Below are 21901 nucleotides of genomic sequence, written 5' to 3'. Positions count from 1 at the left end.
ACTTGATTAATGAAGTACAGCTCCCCACCAACTTTCGGACACACACTCACCAGCTAAAGATGCCCAAAGTCAACCAATTTGAGCTTAAACAGCAAGGTAATATCTGGGTTTACAAAGGCATTTGGTGCACACAAAGCAGCTTTGTATCCTTTGTTACTATTGAGGAATATATTTAAATTAACATTTTTGTGCCTGGAGTTCAGCTCTAAAATTAGACAAAAATCACTAGCATCAAATGACTCATTAGTCTTAAACATCTCCCACTTTAATGCAGCAAAAGATGCTGCACAACCCACAAACCTTCCCTATAACATAATAATAAAGTCCAAAATAAGATCTTCCACAAATTATCCATGTGTACCACCAAATTATCCACCAATTTAATGGTACACGTGGATATTTGTATGGAAGCTCTTACAACTTTGTACTTTATATTTTGGAATTTATTGTTATTTTATAGTGATTTTTTTATGGGTTGCCTGAAACCACTTTATGGTGGACGCAGAATCCTTATGTTTAATTATTGATTCATATGTAATCTTATGTTTATATGTTTGATGATTTTTTTCTGGTGTAAGGGGTAATCACGTAGTGGCTGTGCTGACTGATAATTAGGTTTGGATCTCCTACTTTAAATTTTCCATCCACTAAGGTTTTTCTGTCGTCTTCTCTCCTGTTTTAAAAAAAGATTGCTGTTTTGCACTACAATCAGCCACATGAACTGTGACTCCCTGCTATACCCTTGAAACCCTCCAATTCCATGTTTAACATACGTCTGTGCATGGTTTAAAAATAAAACAAAGGATTCAGTCTCTTTATTCAGCACATCCCTGCCAGGTGTAATGACACACACCCTCCATATTGATTACATTTATTTTTAGAATAAAAAAGATATCCTAATCTACCTAGCTGGCCTAACAATACAAATGACCAGATTCTTAAGACGTAATGGGAATCAAACCTTGTGATGACACTTATGGTGGTCATACACATCTAGCACTACCCCCATAGGAGCCACAGTAGATGTACACAGATTCTTTTTCTATTCCATGTAAGGCAGCCAGACACACAGCAGCATTTCATCCACTCAAGCTCAATAAAGAGTCTACAGGGGTCTTTTTGAGGTTTATTTCTAAGTAATTGGTAACTTGGGAGGACAGTGAGGTATGGAATACTCCAAAATGCTTGATGTGTAAATTGCAGCGGACTCCTTCCTATCTCTAGTCAACAGCAATATAGTCATCAACTCCCAGCTGGGGAATAGGAAAATTGATGGGCACGTGCAGTAGAAATAGGCTGACGTAGTCTAGATTCTTGGAGCTGGGGACCGCGAGACACTACTCACAGATCCTGGCATTGATCAGTCCACAGATGCAACCTCCAGTAGAGTAGTCCAGCTTCCAGTCCAATAAGGGGGGTCCAGGAGCAAACAGTCCCCCTTCCCTTGGACTGCATCCATCAGCACAGGGGGGAAAAAGAACAAGAACTCTCAGGGTTCCAGACTTTTTAACAATGACCCAACCACCATATGGACACACCTCCCTATGGATAAGCTAGGTCCTACTAAATATTCAGGGATTTGAATTCTTCCGCCCTAAGCTCTTGAAGCTTTTTCTGGAGGAAAGAAATCAAACTCCCTGCCTGTGAAGCCCTGGACAGACTATAGTAAACAATTTCTGCTTCTTTGAGTACAGCAGAAGCCAAAACACTAAATGTGCCTAACAGCATAGCTAGGAGGGAGCTACACACGCTTCGACATATTATCCATTTCTTTTTCAGTTGATTTCTCCTGATAGGAATTATTCAATCTAAAGTCAACAACCCAATCAATCAACATTCCACACATTTGAGGAAATGGAATTTGGTTGATAATTAGAAGATACCATCATAAGTTATTGATCGATCTCTGCATGCAACCTCATAATCCGATCGATCAGAATACGACTGTGCTATGCTCAGTAGAATCATCACAAGCATAGTTACTGAAAAAGAACATAAAGCAGATTAAACCCTTGCTTGCTCATGCACTATGCATCATAAGTAATTGCCATTATAAAGCAAAACATTTTTTGTCATCCTTTTATTTGCATCTCAGCATTGCTGATTTCCTGTAGATTCTTTGCAGCCCCTTCCTGGCTGCAAAACAAAGGACCGGTTTACTGCCCTTCAAACTTTAGGGGAGCTGGAATGTGGCCAATGGGAGTATAAAATGCACTGGCGTCGTTGGGAGTAAACAATGCCATAGACTTGGTGGTCAGTGGGAGTAAAAAAAAATAATGGCACCACTGGTTTCAGTGGGAAGAATAGTACCCTATAATTGGTGTCAGTGAGAAGAATAGTGCCCTATAATTGGTGTCAGTGGGAAGAATAGTACCCTATAATTGGTGTCATTGGGAAGAATAGTACCCTATAATTGGTGTTAGTTTAAAGAATAGTGCCCTATAATTGGTATCAGTGAAAAGAATAATATCCTATAACTGGTGTCAGTGGGAAGAATAGTACCCTATAATTGTTGTTAGTGGGAAGAATAGTGCCCTATAACTGGTGAAGTGGGAGAATTAATTCCCCATCTCTGGTGTCAGTCAAAGGAATAGTGTCTCATCATTGGTGTAAATGGGAAGAATAGTACCTTATAATTGGTGTCAGTGGGAAGAATAGTGCCCTATAATTTGTGTCAGTGGGAAGAATAGTACCCTATAATTGGTATCAGTGGGAAGAATAGTGCCTTATAATTGGTGCAGTGGGAAAATTAGTTCCCCATCTCTGGTGCCAGTCAAAGGAATAGTGTCTCATCATTAGTGTCAGTGGGAAGAATAGTACCCTATAATTGGTGTCAGTGGGAAGAATAGTACCCTATAATTGGTGTCAGTGGGAAGAATAGTGCCCTATAATTGGTGCAGTGGGAAAATTAGTTCCCCATCTCTGGTGCCAGTCAAAGGAATAGCCTCTCATCATTAGTGTCAGTGGGAAGAATAGTACCCTATAATTGGTGTCAGTGGGAAGAATAGTGCCCTATAATTGGTGCAGTGGGAAAATTAGTTCCCCATCTCTGGTGCCAGTTAAAGGAATAGTGTCATATCATTAGTGTCAGTGGTAAGAATAGTACCCTATAATTGGTGTCAGTGGGAAGAATAGTGCCCTATAAATGGTGCAGTGGGAGAATTAGTTCCCCATCTCTGTTGTCAGTCGAAGGAATAGTGTCTCATCATTGGTGTACATGGGAGGAATTGTGCCTCATATCAGTGCAAAGAATAGTGCCCCAAGGGCAAGAAAAAGTCAAGCAGAGGGCCACATCCAGCCCTCAAGCTGCAGTTTGGAGACCCCTAGTGTAGACTATGCCTGTGCATAGATGTGTTGAAATTACCACTTAAAGTCTCCAACATAAGCCTGAGTGAATATGCAGGAGCACAACTAGGAAACAGAGAGGGCATGCTGTCACTCTGTACCAGGAAGTTCACGGCACAAACCTTCACGGTAGGATCACCATGCATACTGTAATGGAAGCTGCAGGTTTAAAAACATTGAAAATGACATAAACATGTTAATGCTTATATACAATGTACAATTTTAGTAATGGATCTTACATGTATGTTAAGGGGTGTATTTCTAAACAATTTTTCCTGTCAAACTGCATGTACATTCGTTCTGTGTGAATGGGGGCAAAATCAAAAGTTATTAAGCTATTTTCTCTGTAGGTTGAATGTTTTCCATAGAGTGAATCAAGAAAATACCACATTATGACCACTAGATGAAGCTGATGATTATAGTAAATAAGTATTTTGTTCCAATGATCATCTACGCCATCTAGTGGCCATAATGCGGTATTTTCCTTATACACCCTATTGTGTATAAATGAATAATGGAGAGAAAACAGCCCAATAACCTTTGATTTTGCCTCCAATCGCACAGTAGAAATGCACATGACGTTTCACAGACAAATAGCTCTGCAATTGTTTTCACAAATACACCCCAATGTAAAAGGTAGATGCAAACTCTACAGCTCCTATTTCTGTGTCACTGTACTAATTAGTGTTAAGACCAGGGACATGAAAACACTGTAATAATCAGCTAACCTACTTTATCTTCCAAAAGAGTTTCAACAAATTTCTTCTGTTGCTCATAACATTTGTTACCAGCTCCGGCCGTGTGAATCCAATATAATGGAAATGAATATGAGATGATTTCTTTCAGATCCAGATTTTATACATCTATGTTTAATATCTAGAAGGTGGTTTAACCTCTGGCTATATGCAAGCAGCAACACACATCAATTGAACAGATTAGGTTGGCTCAGTTTCCATAACAGAAAACCTCATAAAATATGTAAAGCTTCAATTGCTTGGAACATTGAAAATGATAATGGCCACACTGAAGTGTAAATACAAGTAAAATCTATAACACGGACAAGATATAAATACAGCCATATAACTATGCAAAATATAATGAGATTTGGTTTAAATATTTCCAGATTTATACAACACTGTAAGGCTACATGCACACAGCTGCAGGGATCTTGCTGATCATATAAGCATGACGTTCCTGCGTCAATGAGTAAATTTTTTTATTTCTCTCCTTTCTGTATAGGTGTTTTGTTTGTTCCTTTTTAATTTTTTTTTTACTTTTTTTATTTATGTAGTCTATTTTAATAAATATAATTTGTGAGTAAAAGTGTAGAATATTCATTTTTCCTTTTTTTTGGGATGGCCTGGTTTTATGCAAAATCTTGAGGGTATATGAGATCATTTCTTTTTCTTTTCATGGTTTAATTATTTATTGATTACAGGTACTTATATAATGCCGTCAATTTACGCAGCGCTTTACAAATATAAATTGTACATTCACAGCAGTCCCTAACCCTCAAGGAGCTTATAATCTAAGGTATTTGGATATCTTTAGTTTTTCAGGCATAAGGAATGTTTTTTTAAATGAAAGAAAAAAAAAAGACAAATGAGTAAAACATTTAGAGGTGTTTAAATGCATAAGGATACATGTAAATTGAGTAAAATCTTAGTTTTGTATCCTGCTTTGTTTTCAATACCGGAGTGCACTGTTTGCATTTGTGTATACGTGCATATACACAGGGGCAGACTGACAACTCATGGGGCCCCCGGGCAATAGGGGATCATGGGGCCCCTGTGTCCTTGCCCAAACTCAAAAAAGCCTATGAAAAAGGTAGCAGGGGCATCTCATGGGGCCCCCTACTGACCCCGGGCCCATAAGGCAGTGCCCGAGTTTCCAAATGGTCAGTCCGCCCATGTCATATACACATGTATGCATGTAAAATGCATGTCCTCAGATGCAGATTTTTTATTTTTGGTTATAAATCTGAACGCCGAACATGTTTATGCACATGTGTGCATCTCCAGAGTCTGCTGATAGAGGGCTATTACCTGTTGTCAACTGACAGGACAAAGCCAATGCAAGCTCTGGAAGGATCCCGACAATATTGTCTGGATCCACCCAACTGTCTGACAGCTGACTCCGCCTCTTAGGATGCGGCTGAGATTCAGAGCCAGCTGCTCCTGCCCCATTCTCAGCCCAGCACTCCAGTGCATAATGGAGAGTGAACACTGACAGGCACTTCTCCCTGCTCTGAGCAGACTAAGAACTGAGCGATCAGCAGTTATGTCATCACTGATGTGAGATGTCACATAGATGTGATGCTGCAGTATGTGATTAGGTTTATTTTTTTCACAAGCCTGCACTTTTTTCCTAAGGCTCAGTTCACATCTAGGTGTCCTGACAAACCACACTGCACAAAACCTGTCACCCAAAAAAGGAGCAGGAGCTTCTTTTGGGGACAACAAGCTTTCTGTAATGTGATTTATCATGCTACATTCACAGCAGAATCACACCAGGTTTTAGGTGCCATTGAAAATGAATGGTACCTGAATACACGTGGTGCAATATGTTAGTTCTGCAGAGAGTTTTGGGATCGTTGTGGCAATTCTGCCCGCTATGCAAAACCCCTAGATGTGAAAGGAGCCATAAAGAGCACGTACACTGTTTAGTATATGCCAAAAAGGCAAGCAAAGAGCAAAGGACTGGTCCCCAGAATTGCTGGTAGGCTCCCTGCAGCTGATCTTTCAATTAATCATTTACTATACCTTGTTCTGCACTGTAACAAGTACAAATGAGCAGCTGGACTAAATCTATCAATAGATCAATCAGATTGTGATAGGGCACAGTAGCTCTGGTAGGCTGCTTCCAACAAAACCAGGGTGTTCTAAAAGCAGGGGGCACATATTTGAAAATTCACAGTTACACAGTTTATTGACAGTGCTAAACAAATCATCTGAGAGTCCAAAAGCTTTTAATATTGAAATTTGTTAACAAGGAGACAACATAGAACAGCTGTGGTCCAAGGATGTCCCCCTTCTTCAGGGCTTATGGATGATGGAAATATTTGAGTAAGATTGGGAGATTTGTCTCATGAGTAGTACAATCAGGGGGGTTTAATTATTTACCGTATAAAAAAATTGGATAAGACCAGGATCAGTGGATCAGCAATAATGCCAGGTGCTGCATGCAGACAGCCCATGTACAGGTGAAACTCGAAAAATTAGAATACTGTGCAAAAGTTCATTTATTTCAGTAATGCAACTTAAAAGGTGAAACTAATATATGAGATAGACTCATTACATGCAAAGCAAAATAGTTCAAGCCATGATTTGTCATAATTGTGATGATTGTGATCTCAGAAAATTAGAATAGTACATGCAATCAATAAAACAAGGATTGTACATAGAACAATATTGGACCTCTGAAAAAGTATAAGCATGCATATGTACTCAGTACTTGGTTTGGGCCCCTTTTGCAGCAATTACTGCCTCAATGCGGCGTGGCATGGAAGCTATCAGCCTGTGGCACTGCTGAGGTGTTATGGAAGACCAGGATGCTTCAATAGCGGCCTTCAGCTCTTCTGCATTGTTCGGTCTCATGTCTCTCATCTTTGTCTTGGCAATGCCCCATAGATTCTCTATGGGGTTCAGGTTAGGCGAGTTTGCTGGCCAATCAAGCACAGTAATTCCACGGTCATTGAACCAGGTTTTGGTGCTTTTGGCAGTGTGGGCAGGTGCCAAGTCCTGCTGGAAAATGAAGTCAGCATCCCCATAAAGCTCGTCTGCGGAAGGAAGCATGAAGTGCTCCAAAATCTCCTGGTAGACGGCTGCGTTGACCCTGGACTTAATGAAGCATAGTGGACCAACACCAGCAGATGACATGGCTCCCCATATCAACACAGACTGTGGAAACTTCACACTGGACTTCAAGCATCTTGCAGTGTGTGCTTCTCCATTCTTCCTCCATACTCTGGATCCTTGGTTTCCAAATGAGATGCAAAAGTTGCTCTCATCAGAAAAGAGGACTTTGGACCACTGAGCAACAGACCAGGTCTGTTTTTCTTTAGCCCAGGTAAGACGCTTCTGATGTTGTTTGTTGTTCAGGAGCAGCTTGACAAGAGGAATACGACAGGATCCGTCTGTGTGTGGTGGCTCTTGATGCACTGACATCAGCCTCAGTCCACTCCTTGTGAGAGTACCCAACACTTTTGAATGGCCTTTTCCTGATAATCCTCTCCAGGCTGCGGTCATCCCTGCTGCTTGTGCACCATTTTCTTCCACATTTTTCCCTTCCACATAACTTTCTATTAATGTGTTTTGAAACAGCACTTTGGGAACATCCAACTTCTTTTGCAATTACCTTTTGAGGCTTTCCCTCCTTATGGAGGGTGTCAATGATGGTTTTCTGCACAACTGTCAGGTCAACAGTCTTTCCCACAATTGTGATTCCTACTGAACCAGACTGAGAGACCATTTAAAGGCTCAGGAACCCTTTGCAGGTGTTATGGCTTTATTAGCTGATTAGAGTGGGACACTTTGAGCCTAGAATATTGAACCTTTTCACAATATTCTAATTTTCTGAGATTTTGGATTTGGGGTTTTCATGAGCTGTAAGCCATAATCATCACAATTATGACAAATCAAGGCTTGAACTATCTTGCTTTGCATGTATTGGGTCTAGCTCATATATTAGTTTCACCTTTTAAGTTGCATTACTGAAATAAATTAACTTTTGAACGATATTCTAATTTTCGAGTTTCACCTGTAAGTGTGAGTGGCCCCAAACACAGGCCCTGTGCATTTTGGTCTGCTCACTTGCACCCCTGTCAAGTAGGGATGAGCGGTGGTGTCTTTATAGCTGCCTTGTCCCTATACACTTACATGGGCTGCCTGCACACAGCACCTGGTGGCTCAAGATACATAAACACACAGCCCAATCATGAGCCATGGGTCTCAGGTCCCATATGAATGAGGCCTTACATTCCAGCTTTATAAACAAGGGGCTTGTTTCAGCACAGGTGAAAGCTGAAATAGCTGCACACATGGAAAGGACACTAGAGCTCCCTCCGATGGCTGAATAGAAGACTGCATCGTCACTATCTGCTTGTCATCTCTTGGCTGGCAGTGATTCTGATCTATGTTTCTATGTGACTGTCATGCATACATTTTGCATATATTTCTCGCACTTCCTACTCTATGCCCCTAGCGGGTTAATCTGATCCTCCTCTCAGCTCCAGGGCACAACAGTTATTGCTGGGATGTTGCCTTCTAGTCACTATCTATCTTTCTGGGCGGATCTCTAGCCCTTCATTTGACGTGTATTGACTTTGTGATACTATTCATTTGTATATTTGCAAGCTTTGTTATCTCTTGAACGCTGTGAACGCTGCTTCAGGAAACACATCAAGATCTTTTTGGTGATGCAGACTCGCACTATCATCTTTACAACTGGGAAGAGGGGGGAACTGTCTGTACTGACTCTATATCGAATTGTGGAGGGGGACAGTCTGTACTGACTCTATATCGGATTGGGGAGGGGGACTGTCTGTACTGAATCTATATCGGATTGGGGAGGGGGACTGTCTGTACTGACTCTATATCGGATTGGGGAGGGGGACTGTCTGTACTGACTCTATATCGGATTGGGGAGGGGGACTGTCTGTACTGACTCTATATCGGATTGGGGAGGGGGACTGTCTGTACTGACTCTATATCGGATTGGGGAGGAGGACTGTCTGTACTGACTCTATATCGGATTGGGGAGGGGGACTGTCTGTACTGACTCTATATCGGATTGGGGAGGGGGACTGTCTGTACTGACTCTATATGAGATGGGGGAGGGGGGCTGTCTGTAGTGACTGTATATATGATAGGGGAGGGGGACTGTACTGACTCTATATGGGATGGGGGAGGAGGCTGTCTACACTGGCTCTATATGGGATGTGGGAGGGATACTGCCTGTACTGACTCTATATATGATAGGGGAGAGGGACTTTACTGACTCTGTATGGGATGGGGGAGGGGGACTGTCTGTACTGACTCTATATTGTATTAATGACTCTATATGAGCTGGGTTGTACGATTTGTACTGAGGACTCTATATGGGGTGGGGGTTTCTGTGCTGGGGACTCTGCTTGGCAGCCTTTTTCAACCACGACATGCACCCTGGGGTGCCTTGTGGGATCTTCAGTGGTGCCCCAACAAAATGCCTAAAAATTGTCCCAAATTGCCCAAAAATTGTCAACAAGCCAGCAAGTGGATCAAACCTTCCTTTTTGTTACACAAAGCCACAGATGTTCATTGTAGAACATTACAACTTTGGGCACTGTGCTGGCCAGCCACTGGCACCCTAACAACTGATGATGTAACTAATTGATAAGGAGGACGTCAGGCACCTACATCCTTATTTTTCTGCTCCCCTGTCCATCTGCGCCAGCTCTGGGGTCACAATATCTGAGCAAGGGAGAAGAGAAATGCTGTAGGGGATGGCAGGGTATGGGGGTGTCTATACTGAGGATTCTGTACAGGATGGGGGCATCAGGGTGTCTGTAATAAAGGGTTTGTACTGGGGAGGGGGGCTGGTTGTGATGGGGATTTAGGAATGTTAGGAGACTCAGTCTTTATTGAGGTGTTTGGCTAGGGGGTATCTGAAATGAGGGGTCAGGGCTGTGGAAAGGGCAGTCTGTGGTGGAAGTTTGCATAAAACAGGAATGGTATCAGGAAAATGCCTCTTATGCAGCTCGCTCAATGCATCTGGATTTGGGGATTGGGCCACAGCATCTTCTGGATACAAAAGAGTGATCATCTCTTCCTGAAATTTTAGGAAGGATCTACTTTGTCCAGTTGCTTTGTCAAGCACAAAAGCGTTGTACAGAGTGAATTGAAATAAACAGACACTTTTTTGTACCAGCGTCTGGCTTTACGGGAGACTAAGTACAGCTTCATCATCTGGTCGTTGAAGTCCACTCCTCCCATGTTAAGATTATAGTTGTGGACACAGAGGGGCTTCTCAACAAGACCAGTTGCCCTGAAAATTTGGACTGTCGCGTCTGCGTGAATGGAAGACAGGACGAAAACATCCCGTTTGTCCTTCCACTTCACTGCAAGCAATTTATCATTTTTCAAGCAGGCTTTCTCTCCCTTTCTAATTCGGGTATTTACAAGCCGTTGGGGGAAGCCCTGGCAATTAGGTCACATGAGCCAATTGCAAGATTGTACAAATGTCTAAATAGTGTTATGCTTGAATAAAAATTGTCCACATATAAGTAGTACCCCATATGGAAAATGGGTGACACCAAGTCCCAAACTATGTTGCCACTGCTCCCCATGTAGTCTGAGCCTCTGGGGGGGCTCCATGTGACTGTCTTTTCCCTCCAAAAATTACATGTATTCCCTGTTGTCCTCTCACAGGTCTTATACATTTTGACCCCATTTCTGGAGAAACTGTTTGAATGCAAGGTGGCCAGAAAAATTAATGAGGGACTCATCAACATAGATGTTTTTCTGGGGTATACTGTATACACATCTGTAAATTTCTGGTTAAGGTGATTTACGAGTTTTGTGGAGGCCGAATTTTGTACAGCCTATCACATTCAAGGTTTCTCCGAGGACGACAGAGTGTATTGCCACTGAAATGCATAAATTGCATTATATTTTCATATTGGGTCTGTGGACCAGTATGACCGCAATTAATTTTTTTTTTTAGTGAAAAAATGTTTTACCTGCTAGTGCTAGCAGAGATCAGGCCTGATCTTGCTAACCGTGCAGTTTTGTGTACAATGTATCAAGTGACAGTGATCTGACACTGCACTTGCTGGGGAGAGGGGGGGGAGTGTCAGTGGGCCTAAATGTAGGTGCTGGCAGGTGTTGGGGCTGATCCTGCTAACGCTGCAATTTTGGGGACACTATATTATTGTGAACGCTGGTATAGTTCTGATCTGATGAAAAGATATTGATCCGTTGAGACACTATACTAGCAATGAAAGTTTATAATGTGTATGTGACTGTGTTCCTGGCAATCAAAGGGTTAAATGTGAAGGTAATGTAGTGGCAGGCCATCTAATGTTATTTGGGAGGAACACTGACGCTAACTGAAGTCGCTGGTGACACTAATAGAGTGATCAGTAAAATAATCTGTACACTGTACTAATGACACTGGTGACAGGGCAGTGAAAGGGTAAACGGGGGGGGGGGGGGGGGAGCGATCAGGGGGTTAGAATGTGCCTAACTATGTGTTTTAGGTGTCATTGTAGTGCTTTGACTCACATAGGTCAGCTTTCTTCTCTCTCTGGAACTGAATGTGCTCCAGAGAGAGAAGATTGCATAATTCCCTGTGCCTGTGTAATGTAACCACAGGCACAGGATGAGTTCTGATTTGGTACAAGCGATCAGCAGATCCAGGGCCAACATTATTGACCTGGATCTCGTAAGTGGTTGGTGCTGCACCAAATCACAGCACCCACGGCTCAGAAACACGGAACACGGAAGACGTGATTTCGCACAAGGGGTCCACCCTGTAGCAGTAAAACTACTATAGGGAGGACTTCGAGTGGATATATAAACAGAAATAACTATGAAGTGTTCATGGGTGTCCCAATAAAATTCCAATGGAGCAAAACTTCCACTTCTGTTTGTTTGTTGATGAAGATTTAATATAGAGGTGGAAGTTTTGCACTGTTGGACTTTTATTGGGACACTTATATAGTTATTTCTGTTTATATACAGTATACTGTTGAGCGCTGTTTTATGAAAAATTAGTTGTTAGTGGTTTCCACTTGAGCAGCAGCACCAGTATTTATTTATTTATTTTTTAGCTTAGTCTTCGGTCACACCAATCTGACTTCCAGTGAAGTCGCATGATTTCAAAGTTGGATGTCAGTCTGACTTCAGGGGCGACTTGCAAGACATCTGCGACTTGCAGGATACAGATATCTATGCAAGTCGCACCTGAACTTGCAAAAAGTAGTGAATGCACTACTTTCAAAATTGGTGTGACTCTGACGAAGTCAGAATCGCACCGATATGATCGCTTCAATTACAGACATTAGGCTGTGACTTGTCATGTGATTTGAAACTATAAAACCGCATGATAAGTCGCACTGGTATGACCGGACATGTACAGTAAGATGAGCACAATTCAAATTTTATTGAACAAACCTCCTAATCATAACAGTATTTTTTTTTAAACAAATAAAACTTCCAATGCACTGTTCCAAATTATTACGCACAGTAAGTTTCAAAACACTTTATAGGTTGTAAAGAACTAAAAATTGTCATTTGTTGTATTTGCAGCATATTTACTGAAATCAAAAGCTATTTCAATCAAACTTTTAACAACATTTTAACTTTTAACAACATTTTAACAGGTCACGTTACATTGTAACATAGGACCACTTATTTGATAGCAGCTTCACAAGTCTTGCATCCATTGAACTTGTGAGTTTTTGGACAGTTTCTGCTTGAATTTGTTTGCAAGATGTCAGAATAGCCTCCCAGAGCTGCTGTTTTGATGTAAACTGCCTCCCACCCTCATAGATCTTTTGCTTGCGGATGCTCCAAAGGTTCTCAATAGGATTGAGATCAGGGGAGGATGGAGGCCACACCATGACTTTCTCTCCTTTTATCTCCATAACAGCCATTGATGCAGAGGTATTCTTTGCAGCATGAGCTGGTGCATTGTCATGCATGAAGATGATTTTATTATGGAAAGCATAGTTCTTCCTTCTGTACCGGGGAAGAAAGTGGTCAGTCATAAACTCCAAATACTTTGCAGAGGTCATCTTTACACCTTCAGGGACCCTAAAGGGGCCGACCAGCTCTGTTCCCATGATTCCGGCCCAAAACATGACTCCACCACCGCCTTGCTGACGTCGCAGCCTTATTGGAACAGGGTGGCCGTCCACCAACCATCCACTACTCCATCCATCTGGACCATCCAGGGTTGCACGGCACTCATCAGTGAACAGGACTGTTTGAAAATTAGTCTTTATGTATTTTTCTGCCCAATGCAGCCGATTCTGCTTGTGAGCATTGGTTAGTGGTGGCCGAATAGAAGGTTTATGCACAGTTGCAAGACTCTGGAGGACTCTACACCTTGATGTCCGTGGAACTCCAGAGGCACCAGCAGCTTCAAATATCTGTTTGCGGTTGTGTAATGGTATTTTAGCAGCTGCTCTCTTGATCCGATGCATGGATCTGGCAGAAATCTTCCTCAATGTGCCTTTATCTGCATGAATCCGTCTGTGCTCTGAATCAGCCACAAATCTCTTAATAGTGCGATGATCACGCTTAAGTTTTTGTGAAATATCTAATGTTTTCCTACCTCGTCCAGGACATTGAACTATTTCACTCTTTTCAGCAGCAGAGAGATCCTTTTTCTTCCCCATATTGCTTGAAAATGGTGCTCTGCTTAATAATGTGGAACACCGTCCTTTAGTAGTTTTTCCTTAAATTGGGCTCACCTGCCAATCTAATTATCACAGGTGTCCGAGATTGTTTTCAGTGATCAAAAGAGCCCTGACACACAATGCCATCCATGAGTTAAACTGAAAAACAAAATATTTAATCTTTGTGACACTTCAATAGAATTTGCATAATAATTTGGAACAGGGTGTATATTGTTTGAGGTGGAGATTTGTTTTTTTGTTGAGGGGGGTGGTTTGTACTGAGGGCTCTGTGCTGGGGGGGGGGGGGTCCATCTGTACTGAAGAGTCTATGCTGTGGGGAGGGCAGTCTATGGTGGAAGTTCGGTCTGTGCTGGGGGGGGGGTTGGTTTGTACTGTTGGGTCTGTGCTGGGGGGCTCCTTCTGTACTTACGTGCCTGTACTGGGGAGGGGGGATTTGGGAATGATAGGGGGGGTCAAACTATACTGAGGGGTCTGTGTATGTGTGTGTATGTGGGGGGGCAGTCTATACTGGGTGGAGGTTGGTGTGTCCTGTGGAAATCGGTCTTTTCTAAGTGGTCTGTGAATGTGTGTGTGTGTGTGGGGGGGGGGGGCAGTCTATACTGGAGGGAGGTTGGTGTGCCCTGTGGAAGTCAGTCTTTTCTGAGGGGTCTGTGTATGTGTGTGTGTGTGTGTGTGTGTGTGTGTGGGGGGGGGGCAGTCTATACTGGGGGGAGGTTGGTGTTCCCTGTTGAAATTGGTCTTTTCTGAGGGGTCTGTGTTGGGGGGTCGGTCTGTGCTGGACAGGAAGTCTGTAGTAAGGGGTTTGTGCTAGGGGGTCTGTACTGAGGGGCTAGGGTGGGAGGGGGGAATTAGAGATGTTAGAGGAGATATGTATTGTGTGGCGATCTTTACTGGGAAGAGGGGGGAATTTTGGTTGTACGCTGTAAGTTGGCCTGTGCATTCGGCACTCCTGACCCCTGCAATATAAACATTTAGGCGAATTGATCAAAACTGGAGCAGTTCTTGGCACAGTTGTGTTTACATTTATGTATGCAAAAATAAAAAATGCCCCGTCATTGGTTTTAGTGGGAGAAATAGTATCCCATTGTTGGTGTAAGCGAGAGGAGTAGTGCCCCATCATTGGTGTCAGTGGGAGGAATAGTGCCCCATCATTGGTGTCAGTGGGAGGAATAGTGCCCCATCATTGGTGTCAGTGGGAGGAATAGTGCTCCATCATTGGTGTCAGTGGGAGGAATAGTGCCCCATCATCGGTGTCAGTGGGAGGAATAGTGCCCCATCATTGGTGTCAGTGGGAGGAATAGTGCCCCATCATCGGTGTCAGTGGAAGGAATAGTGCCCCATCATTGGTGTCAGTGGGAGGAATAGTGCCCCATCATTGGTGTCAGTGGGAGGAATAGTGCTCCATCATTGGTGTCAGTGGAAGGAATAGTACCCCATCATTAGTATCAGTGGGAGGAATAGTGCTCCATCATTGGTGTCAGTGGAAGGAACAGTGTCCCACCAATGGTGTCAGTGGGAGGAATAGTGCTCCATCATTGGTGTCAGTGGGAGGAATAATGTGCCATCAATGGTGTCAGTGGAAGGAACAGTGTCCCACCAATGATGTCAGTGGGAGGAATAGTGCTCCAGCATTGGTGTCAGTGGGAGGAATAGTGTCCCATCGCTGGTGTCAGTGGGAGGAATAGTGCCCCATTGTTGGTATCACTGGGAGGAATTGGTGTCAGTGGGAGGAATAGTGTCTCATTGTTGGTGTCAGTGGAAGGAATAGTGCCCCATTGTTGGTATCAGTGGGAGGAATAGTGCCTCCACATTAGTGTCGAAGGGGGAATAGTGCCCCATCATTGGTGTCAGTGGAAGGAATAGTGCCCCATCATTGGTGTCAGTGGAAGGAATAGTGCCCTATCATTGGTGTCAGTGGGAGGAATAGTGCCCCATCATTGGTATCTGAATGAAAGGAATAGAACCTCAGCATTGGTGTCAGTGGGAGGAATAGTGCCTCAACATTGGTGCCACTGGGGGAATAGTGCCCCATCATTAGTATCAGTGGCGGAATAGTGCCCCATCATTGGTGTCAGTGGAAGGAATAGTGCCTCCACATTAGTGTGGAAGGGGGAATAGTGCCCTATCATTGGTGTCAGTGGAAGGAATAGTGCCTCATCATTTGTTGGTGTCAGTGTGAGGAATAGTACCCCATCATTGGTGTCAGTGGAAGGAATAGTGCCTCATCATTGGTGTCAGTGGGAAGAATAGTGCCTCATCATTGGTGTCAGTGGAAGGAATAGTGCCTCATCATTGGTGTCAGTGGGAAGAATAGTGCCTCATCATTGATGTCAGTGGGAGGAATAGTGCCCCATCATTGGTGTCAGTGGGAGGAATCGTGCCCCATCATTGGTGTCAGTGGGAGGAATTGAGCCCCATCATTGGTGTCAGTGGGAGGAACAGTGCCTCATCATCGGTGTCAGTGGGAGGAATAGTGCCCCATCATTGGTGTCAGTGGGAGGAATAGTGCCCCATCATTGGTGTCAGTGGAAGGAATAGTGCCTCATCATTTGTTGGTGTCAGTGGGAGGAATAGTGCCCCATCATTGGTGTCAGTGGGAGGAATAGTGCCACATCATTGGTATAAGTGGGAGGAATAGTGCCCCATCATTGGTGTCAGTGGAAGGAATAGTGCCTCATCATTGGTGTCAGTGGGAAGAATATTGCCCCATCATTGGTGTCAGTGGGAGGAATATTGCCCCATCATTGGTGTCAGTGAGAGGAATAGTGCCTCATCATTGGTGTCAGTGGGAGGAATGGTGCCCCATCATTGGTGTCAGTGGGAGGAATAGCGCTCTATCATTGGTGTCAGTGGAAGAAATAGTGCCTCATCATTGATGTCAGTGGAAGGAACAGTGCCCCAACATTGGTGTCATTGGGGAGAATAACACCACAATGGCCGGATAAAAGCAGGCACAGGACCTGAGTTCGGAAGGCAGTGGTGTAGAAGATACTCCCTGGTGGGGTAGTCCCGATCAGTGCAGGCGATCGGCCAGTCCCTGTCAGTGTATGTGATCACAGCTCTGTACGACCTCCCCGTCAGTGGTGGCAGCCATGCAGTGCTCAGACTGTACTCGGGATGGGAAGGAGCGGTGTCGGTGGGTGATCAGGTACCACGGACAGCTCCCATCCCCATCACGTCCCGCACACATGCGATGTCACCGAGGAGAGGCGAGCCGGCGGTGTCAGTGCTGCCCGTAGGCCCCGCCCCCCTCCCACAATGCCCGGATGATGCTAGGGGAGGATGTGATCCAGGAGGGGAGAGCACAGCAAGGAGGACAGCAGACGGGATGTGATTGCGGAGAGGAGTCGGCTTTGTGCTGGAGAGGAGAGATCTGGGGGGGGGAACACCATGCAGCTGATGTGACTCCTCTCCACTTCATGACTATGTCCGGACTGTGATCGGAGGCTGGAGAAATCGGACGATCGGGCTGTGTAGGATGCTCGCACAGTCTATGCCCGCTCATCAGTGACAGTCGTGCGGTGCAGTGACGAGGCAGCTGTCAGTCTTTGTTCCGGGAAGAGCTCATCACCAGCCCGGGGGTCAGGATGAAGGATCGCACCCGGGAGCTCCGTGCTGTGAGTATCGCTCCATGCCTGGACTTGTTGCACAGGGAGGTCGGTAGGTGGGTGATGGAATAGATGATGGAGAGCTCTAGATGAGCCCCTTCCGGGTGAGCTGTCACAGTGCTGTCTGGTTGAGGAAGGGTTAACCCCCTCCTGCTGGCTGATTAACCCCTTGTGATCAGCCTGATCACCTGTCCATGGCACATCATGGGATGGGCACCCTGCCATTGTGTACAGTGCTGGCAGTGCAGGTGCCTCCCCAGTCCAGACAGTGCAGGGTCTGTATAGTCCAGCATTACAGGAGAACAGATGCCTGTTGCTTAAAAAAACCCTAGACTCCAATTACGTGAAGTGTCTCCCAGCTCGACCACCGCCAAATGTGATTGCTGGGAAGATTGGAACATGTGACCTGAATAATTCTGCTCCATCGAATGGAGAATAGCGAGCTCACCGCGACTCATCGATCGTACAATCTCCTTCACAGCTACCATCCACTATGCAGGGACCGATACAAGTCATTTGGATAGACTAGGTAGATCCTCATAATACATAGCTTGGGGAAATCTAAAGTTGATTATGGTGTCAGATTGTAACAGATATGGCGACCCTTCGGCTTCATCAACACAACCTTAAAAAACACATATACAAGCGGTTATGGATCCGAGCGCAATTGCATTGTTTTCAATGGAGACATTCATACAGGTGCGTAAACATGCACTGCGATCTGATCCAGAAACCAAAAGACAAAAATCTGCACCTGAGGACACCTGTATACATGTGCCATACACATACGCCAGATGCAGGTATTGGGGAGAAAAAACAGAAGCAACAGTTTTCTGCATTTACTGATCATTAAACAGGAACTTTGTGCTAGAAAAAAACATGCATAAAAGAAAATAAAATGTTTCCGCCCATGTGAATATAGCCGAAAGCCTCTTGCATGTGGGTGTAGCAGTTTAGCTTTTTTTATGGATCTGAACACAGGTGCATTGTTGTCTATGGGACAGTGCACACAGCTGCGTAAAGATCTGCAATCCAGCAATGCATTCAAAGTTGTAAGAAGAAAAAAAACACAGAACATTTTACATTTATGTGCAAAAACTTACATGCATTCATCTGTATACACAAATATATATAAGTACATATGTGTACATGGCAATATTGGTACACAGATTGCACAGCCTTTCTCTAGAGAGGAACCCTCAAGATAGTTTTCAGATCTCAGGGAACACCCCCCCCCCCCACTAAAAATGACTGTACATACAGCTCTTGGTACATTAGCAAGATCAGTTGTTTTTGAATAAGAAAAAAATCAAGAATTCGTTTTTTCTAACCCACTCCACCACCAGCACTGCCATAGTAGAGAAAAGCTGGTAACCGATAAATCCATCAAATGAAAAGTCTTTCTTGGCTACATATAGGTCACATCATGAGTACACTAATGCATTTCGTCTGTAACAGCCTTCCTCGTAGCAGTAGTGCTACGAGGAAGGCTGTTACAGCCGAAACGTGTGATGTGACCTATATGTAGCCTTTTCATTTGATGAATTTACTGGGTGCCAGCTTAATTTTACTATGGAACATCTGCACGAGTGTGAGAACACTTTGCCTTGAGCACCATTCATCAGCCACAAGGGACTGAGGGGACGGCTGGGCTTGGGTATAGTTTATCTCTTTAACCAGCACTTATGTTCTAATTGTAACCATCATGAATTTAGGAAAAAGAAACAGTAAAAGTTGACGTTCGTCCCATAAATTGGTGGTCAGTGTAGGCAGGATATCAACATGCCACTGCTTTCTCCTCAATGAACTCCCTAGCAATCTCTGGAGGAATCCCAGGCTTCCACAAAACCTTGCTTGAGAAAGGATAATTGGAATATCTAGTAGGAGTCAGCTGGACTTGTTCTGTAACATTGAATACGTCTTATAGGTTCCTGCACCAGTTTCAGCATATACAACCCAAAATGATGAGCAGTATGTCTAATTTTTCCAGGTCATGGTCATAAAGTAGTAGTTACATTCAATTGGACTTGTACTGGAATGTTAAATTTTGTAGGGTCCTGTACTAGTGTCAGGGTATACACCGCAAAATAATTCCTAGAATGTCTGTGAAGGTTCTTATTTATCCAGGTCATAGGATAGCTAGTAGCAGTTGGTTACATTCAAATAGACTTTTTCTGTAATGTTGAAGATGTTTTGTAGGTTCCTGTACCAGTTTCAAAGTATACACTGCAAAATGATGGCCAGAATGTCTGTGAAGGTTCTTATTTATCCAGATAATGGACTTGTTCTGTAATATTGAAGATGTTTTGTAGGTTCTCGCTCCAGTTTCAGTATGTACACCCCAAAATGATGGCCGGTATGGCTGTGAGGGTTCACATTTATGCAGGTCATGGTATATCTAGTATTAGTTATATTTAACTAGACCTGATCTGCGATGTTGAAGACATTTTGTAGGGTCCTGTACTAGTTTCTGGGTATACACCCCAAAATAATTCTTAGAATGTCTGTGAAGGTTCTTATTTATCCAGGTCATAGTATAGCTAGTAGTAGTTGGTTACATTCAAATGGACTTGTTCTGAAATGTGGAAAATGTTTCGTAGGTTCCTATGTCATTTTCAGGGTATAGACCCCAAAATGATGGCCAGAATGTCTGTAGCGGTTCATATTTATTCAGGTCATGGATTTGTTTTGCAATATTGAAGATGTTTTGTAGGTTCTCGCTCCAGTTTCAGGATATACACCCCAAAATGATGGCCAGAATGTCTGTGAAGGTTCTCATTTATCCAGGTCATGGTATATCTAGTTTTTTGTAGTCAAATCCAGCTGGACTTGTTCTGTAATATTGAAGATATTTGGTAGGTTCTCCCACCAGTTTCAGAATGTACACCCGAACATAATGGCCAGTATGAATATGAGGGTTCCCATTTATCTAGACCATGCTATATCTAGTATTAGTCACATTCATCTGCACTTGTTTTGTAATGTTGAAGATGTTTCATAAATGTCTGCACCTGTTTGAGTATACACCTCAAACCATTACAGAACAAGTCCAGTTGAATGAACTACTAAATATACCATGGCTAGGATAAATGAGAACCTTCACAGAACCGTTGGCAGTCGTTTTGGGGTGTATACCCTGAAACTAGTTCAGGAATATACAAATTGTCTTCAGCTTTACAGAACCAGGCCAGCTGAATGTGACTACTGCTAGATGTACTGTGACCTGGATAAATGAAAACCTTCGCAGACAATAGATTAGAGTAGGTTTCCATTTAATATAGCTTTCTGTTTCTATTCAGGGTAATAATAGAGTTAGTTCACAATGTTAAGAGCTCTTTGCAGTCACAGATATGTATGGCTTTCAGATGCACTTGCATTATGCGTTCAGATATATTTGCCGTTCATTAATGTGTGTCCAGGTGTATTTAAGTATCTTCCCGTATATACATTACTGTATTCTGTGCATGATTGGTTCCTTTTTTTTCCTGAATATGTAATGGTTTGTTCCACTACTCCAGCAACGACAGGTGAGATGTTGATGATAATGTGGTTAAGATGCATTTAACCTGAGGCTTCATTGTAAAACCTATTGATTAAAGTGCTTGCGTGAAAATAAAGTAGGGTGCATCTGACGAAATGCAAGATAGCACAAGCCAATCACGTTTTTGTGTTAGAGGTACTGCACCAATCATTCTGCTTCCCGATATGTGTAATTGAATTTATCACCAACCAAAACCACATACATCTGTATGAACCCTAATGCTGGAGTTATTTACTAAATCAATACTGAATATGCAAAAAACAGAAATCCGTAGTGACTGGCTATTATTCAACTTTCATTAATTTGTCGTTGGTGCATGGAAATCTGGTTACTATGTTGAATATTCAAGCAGAGCATTTGCTTTGTTTGGCCGCTTAGTGATTGTAGCTGGCTAGTATTGGAACTCTGCTTTGTTAGTTTCAATGTGTGCTATGTGAGCTGTACATGTACACTATATTGCCAAAAGTATTGGGACGCGTGCCTTTACACGCACATGAACTTTAATGGCATCCCAGTCTTAGTCTGTAGGGTTCAATATTGAGTTGGCCCACCCTTTGCAGCTATAACAGCTTCAACTCTTCTGGGAAGGCTGTCCACAAGCTTTAGGAGTGTGTCTATGGCAATGTTTGACCATTCTTCCAGAGGTGCATTTGTGAGGTCAGGCACTGATGTTGGATGAGAAGTCTTCGCTCTAATTCATCCCAAAGGTGTTCTATCAGGTTGAGGTCAGGACTCTGTGCAGGCCAGTCAAGTTCCTCCACCCCAAACTCACTCATCCATGTCTTTATGGACTTTGCTTTGTGCACTGGTGCGCAGTCATGTTGGAACAGGGAGGAGCCATCCCCAAACTGTTCCCTCAAAGCTTGGAGCATGAAATGATCCAAAAAGTCTTGGTATTCTGACATCTTAAGAGTTCCCTTCACTGGAACTAAGGGGCCAAGCCCAACCCCTGAAAAACAACCCCACACCATAATCCCCCCTCCACTAAACTTTACATTTGGCACA

This window comes from Staurois parvus, unplaced genomic scaffold (assembly GCF_062004578.1).
Source record: "Staurois parvus isolate SC_StPar_1 unplaced genomic scaffold, SC_StPar_1.0 ptg001038l, whole genome shotgun sequence".
NCBI classification, from domain to species: Eukaryota; Metazoa; Chordata; class Amphibia; order Anura; family Ranidae; genus Staurois; species Staurois parvus.
The sequence above is the reverse complement of the archived record's forward strand: the minus strand, read 5'-3'. Positions refer to the sequence as shown.